General features: G+C 37.9%; 1 non-coding gene across 1 annotated transcript; it reads right to left on the bottom strand.

Moving 5' to 3' along the window:
* Nucleotides 1-4986: 4986 nt before the first annotated feature.
* LOC140151595 (small nucleolar RNA U3) lies at nucleotides 4987-5208 on the bottom strand. Its single transcript, XR_011858951.1, has one exon. It is a non-coding gene; the product is annotated as a small nucleolar RNA U3 (small nucleolar RNA).
* Between the last annotated feature and the right edge of the window lie 422 nt (nucleotides 5209-5630).

Below are 5630 nucleotides of genomic sequence, written 5' to 3'. Positions count from 1 at the left end.
TATCCAGCTTCAACTGAAAGTGTTGCAAACGCATAAGAAACAATCTAAAAGCGGTACCGGTATAAAATCGGGCAAAGTGACTAAAAAAGGGAAAACACCCTCTGCTGGTAAATCAAGTCAGAGTGTAAAGAAAAGAAGACGTTCGTGGGAGCCTAATTACACTATCAGGTTTGCGGATTTCTTTCAATTGCCGCCATCTTTGATTGTGAAAGATGGTGATTTATATCCAGCCTGTAGTATGAGAGCAGATCCGTGTTGTCCGCCCGGACCCAACCATCCGATTTGGAGGTGGCGATTGGGGAAGTCGCCCCTCCCTCGACCACCAGCACGTCACCTCAGCGTAGAAAATAACTCTGAAGGTACCTCCAGGTAACCTTAAAGGAACAGTATGTACCGGTACTGTATAGTACATTGTACATTTATACATTGTGTTTATAGAGAAACTATATATCATCGCGTCATATTATCCAGATCAAAATATTGTATCGGCATTAATATGGTTATAAGCTGTTATAATAAATCATAATGCATATATATTAGAAATATGGTTTAATTATGTGATAATAGTGTTGGGCAGCTCACTGTGGAATAAGAATCTGATGTTTGCATACTAAAGAAATATAATTATGCATAAGCAAAATAGCGCTTATGATAGGAATATCATTGATATTGTAGCATATTCAAAATTGTCATTCTCAGATTATGGAGACTTAGCCTTTCAATATATGGTTCACATAACAGTAGCCTAACATGACATGTCTTTTGCCGAAGTGGGAAACTGTTTTGTTGTAGAAATCTATCATATTATACATGTTGCATCATCAAGAAGATTATCACAGGTGGAAGCAGAGCCGGATTTACCATTGGGCTATTGGGCCAAAATTGGGGGGGGGGCACAAAATGGTCTGCATCTTAGCCCAAGAAACACCATATTTTGGGCCTTGGGCCAAAAATAGGGTAAAAATGCACAAATTTACTGGCCCTTAGCTAAATTCACTTTCATTTTCAGCAAAATTAGTCTGAAATTGGAATTATTGTCATAGTAAAATAGGAACTATTATACTCGACCCCACTCTAAATGTTAATGCATCCGCCGTCACTGTCGATCTTATTGAATTTTGGCCACTAGAGTGCAGATGCCCGCAGTGAGTTCGGGACCTCCAAATTTTGGCCTGGCCCAGGGCCCCCAAAAGCTAAATCCGACCGCTGTTTGTGTGGACCAGTGACAAAGACCTTAATTATCGGAAGAGATCATGATGGTATCTCCTCACTCTCGTGTAGTTGTATATAGAGAGGGGTATTTAAAAATGCTCTTGCTACTTCTCGAGACAGTATAGGCTCCTATATAACAGTGATGTTTTTATTATGTTTATCATGTTTATGCCTGGCTGTATTATGATGACAACGATCGAACTATAGTCGTTCGTACATCATGTACATGTATACATGGTATATGCTCCATGCATATACACAACGTTAATATGTTGATAGCCATGTAAAACATCATTGCATTAATACATATTATATGTATATCTGTAATTAAAAGGCAATATTTTGTCATCGGTATTCCTTTTAATTTTTTCCTCAAAATCCACACGGCTTGTAACCATATAGACAGTAATGCGGGACTACTCATTGTACTAATGTGTGCTATAACAATGTGGCTATATTATACGTGGATGATCAGAATTAAAATCGTCTAACCGTGAACTACAAGACTGAACAATTAAATTTGAACGTAAAATCTCAGTCTTTTGAAATAAATCGTTATCCATAATGTTGACTATACTCTTATAGTAGTACACCATGTATAACGCATATGCATATTAACGTTTACCACTATTTCTGAATTGAATCAGCCTCAATTGTGCCGATCGTACAACGGAAGTAAAAGTATCTTATCTTTCATTTTAATGTTAAATGTTTTCTCTGCTTTTTTTTTTTGGCTTCAAATCAACTTTGTTCAAAAAAGTGACAAGTTAGGGGCTGTACAATAATTATCTGTTCGGGCTATAACAAAAATGCTTCCTCCCTATTGACATGCCAAAAAACCTTGCTCCCTTTTTTTTTTTTTCCAAAATATGAGTTGCCCCCTCTTTTTGTCCCCAGGGAACAGATGATTATTGCACACCCCTTATAGAATATGCATTGTTTAAGACATACGATATATAGAAGAACATGAATGACATTATTATCGGTTCCAGCTCCAGTGACACCTCAATGCGACATACATACTGTCCTGGGTATACAAGCTGTATCGAAATGATTGGTACCCGTCAGTTTTTATTGACAATGGATGAGTATATGACACATCAAAATTCAACATAAAAACCACATAATTTCTAGATTAATTGCATAACAAGTCATAAACTATACATTCTAGACATTTGAAGAGTATCCTATATTGCATTTTGAAATCATGGCAGGCTTTTCAATAAACATCAAAATTGGGTTTGTTGTGAATTTATGATATTATTAATGTTTAAAATATTGTCTGATAGTTTCAGATTGGAATATAATTGGCATCTTGTATTTTTTTTCAATTTTTTATTCATTTTTCAAGGTAATTCCTACTCTCAACATTGTCAATAATATTTTTAAAGGCCGATATATCAATTTCCAATTTTATAATACCATAATACGAACTCAATATCTTCGCTTAGGAATGTCCGATTTCGTTGTGGAGCAAAATATCTCTATATTTAAGATATGTAAAAACCTCAAAATTGACACCTACCCAAAAGTGTCTGGTTTTGACATGGGACGTCACAAACATGACAAATATGCAAATTTTTCCTGCGCTCGCAGCATATATCTACACAGGGGCGTAGCAAGAGCATCAGGGGCCCATGGACAAGAAGCAGTACGGGCCCTTTTAACCAGGGCAGGATTTAGCCTACCTTATTGGGGCCTTGGGCCAGGCCAAAATTTGGAGGCCCCGAACTCACGTACCGAGGAAGGTATGTGCACTTAAGTCAGTCAAGTTTTGGTTTAACTAATGGGGGACTAACAGGACTAAGGGGAACTAACATATTTTGTTCAATTCAATTTCAGACTATTTTGGCCCCAGATCAACATAAACTTTGGTATTTGAATGCGTGCGAAGCGCGGAAAATTTTACAATTTTGCCCTATTTTGACCAAAAAACATCCTGTTATTGGGGTTAAAAGAAAGATGCATAGGGCAATTTTGGGGGCCCCAAATTGCCCTGGATCCGGGCCCATCTGGCCCAATGGTATAAAAATCCGGCCCTACTCTCCATTATCAGCCCTTATTTAATTTTCGCTTTTGTGCTCGGGGCCCCTGAACCCTCGGGGCCCATGGAATTCGTCCACCCTTTCCCCCCGCTTGCTACGCGCCTGTCTACAGATCATTTAAGGTTTGCAAATTGGGATCCCCAAAAATTGGCATATGCAAGGGGGGGGGGGGGCTAAGATTTTGTGGCAGGCCGACAGGAGAGGGGCAAGCCATTTTTGGCAGGTCGAGGGGGGGGGGGGGCAAGCCATTTTTGGCACGCAATTTGGCAATTTTACCCCCAGGGGCTCATAATTATATGGTGTTCAAGTTGCATACATTGTCCGCTCACGGAATATCAATATTCATTCATGAAGTATTATAATAATATACACTGTAAAATCGAGTTCAACATATTATGTTTAAGGTGGATGGGAGGGAAGCATGTATGACCTAGCGCTGTTTGTACTCAAATGTTGAGATAAGCCGACACAAGATGAATAGCACGGTAAAGGGAGATCCCCAAGGCTTGATATAAGGGGCGTCATTTCCACCTCATATGGTGTACAAAACTTATGATAACTATATCGCCAATGTCGATGTCATATTCTCCGGAGTATAACTGTAATCATGATATTGAAAAATAGATAATGGGATAACTGAATAAGAGTAATTTATTGAATGAGTATTCCAAGACCTTTGGGGTGACCTATAACACTACGAAACAGAAGAAATATTTTGCAATATCCTATGTCAAATTTGAACGCCTTATACAGTCATGTAATACTGTACAATGTAAAATTGACGTAAAACTTGTATTAAGGGGTACTACACCCCTGCCCAATTTTGTGTCTATTTTTGCATTTTTCTCAAAAATTATCAAATATTGGTTTTCCCTCATTTTTGACTGTAACTCCACAACTGTTGTCTGTATTGAAATAAGATTTTCAGTGCAGTAGTTGTAGTCCTTGCCCCTATAATATACATATCTTACTTGTCACCAATGCGCTATAATTTTTTGAGAAAAATGCAAAAATAGGCACAAAATTGGGCAGGGGTGTAGTACCCCCTTAACGATTTACAAATCGTGTAAAATATTCAATAATTGTTTGCACATGTACATAAAGGTTATAGAGTTTCATATGTTTAACATATTTTTCTCTGCTTGTGTACGCTTATTATGCCACAATTACCTAAAATATTATGGGGTCTGCTCACGCATATATATGGGATATAACATTAACAAAATTGGAATTATAAACCGTTCCGAATTCAGGTAAACTTGTTTCATGCATGTTTTCGTCTGAAATTCTACACATAATTATTATTATCAATGACCATCCAGCTTTTGCCGTGTGAGGTATGGCGAATTTACGCCCGAATTTATTCCACTTCTGAATTATATTTCATCAATTAGCTTCAATATGGCGATTTTACCATGAACTTATTCTGTCGCCAAAAGATGCTGGTTACTTCCAAGATTTTTTCCAACTCCATCCCCAAAAAGTGGAAGGGGACACGTTGCAGTTCCTATAGCCTTCTTCCACTCCGTACGACGTCCCAATAGATTGGAGAATATCAGTGCTACAAGTAGCAACCTCGGACTAATCCCCCAGGATTTACACCAATGGTTGATGTGAGGCTGTTCAAAATCTATGGGCTGTATGATGCGAAATCAACATGGGTGCGTGTTCATAGGTCGCCAAGGGAGTATTGGGAGCGGATATCTATTTTTTGTATTGTTTGAAAAACGCCACTCTGAATGTGTTCCTCTCCTCCTCATCCCCACTAAAGGAGGAGGAGGAACGTTCATCAATGACACGAGACAAGATGCCTGGAAAGGCAACATCTCATGTCTGCTTCGCGCTCAGAGAGGACCACTATGACTCGTCATCGTGGTGTTGGATAGCCATCAAGTGTATTTGATAGCATGGTGACACGTACTCTAGAAATGATCCTTAAAAGTACGGTCTTGGTAGTATCTAGGACAATTTTATTTATGTATTGCTCAACAATATATTTATTCCGTGGTGTTAGATTACAAAAATAGCAGACACTGATAAATTAAATAAGAATAATAAATTAATTAGGTGTCACAGTTATTCGGTCTATAATAGAATAATAATCCTGCTTACAATTTTGTCTCTATAATTATCAGTTATGAACATAAAAGGTTGAATTGAGGTATTCTCGTTATACACGAATAAAAATATGTGTGACGTGCCTTGGTAGATTATAAATGTATTCTGATTGACAGTTTAGCAAATGAAAAATAACTAATAAATAGAGGGCGCCATATTATTTAGCTGTTTAGCTGCAGACTGGCCAGGCATTGATATACCCGATTGTTGAGTATGATTATTAAAAACGTTACATTAACTGCACCGATATACCCA

This window comes from Amphiura filiformis, chromosome 4 (genome assembly GCF_039555335.1).
Source record: "Amphiura filiformis chromosome 4, Afil_fr2py, whole genome shotgun sequence".
In the NCBI taxonomy this organism is placed as follows: domain Eukaryota; kingdom Metazoa; phylum Echinodermata; class Ophiuroidea; order Amphilepidida; family Amphiuridae; genus Amphiura; species Amphiura filiformis.
Note: the sequence above shows the minus strand (reverse complement) of the source record. Positions and strands in the feature narration are given on the sequence as shown.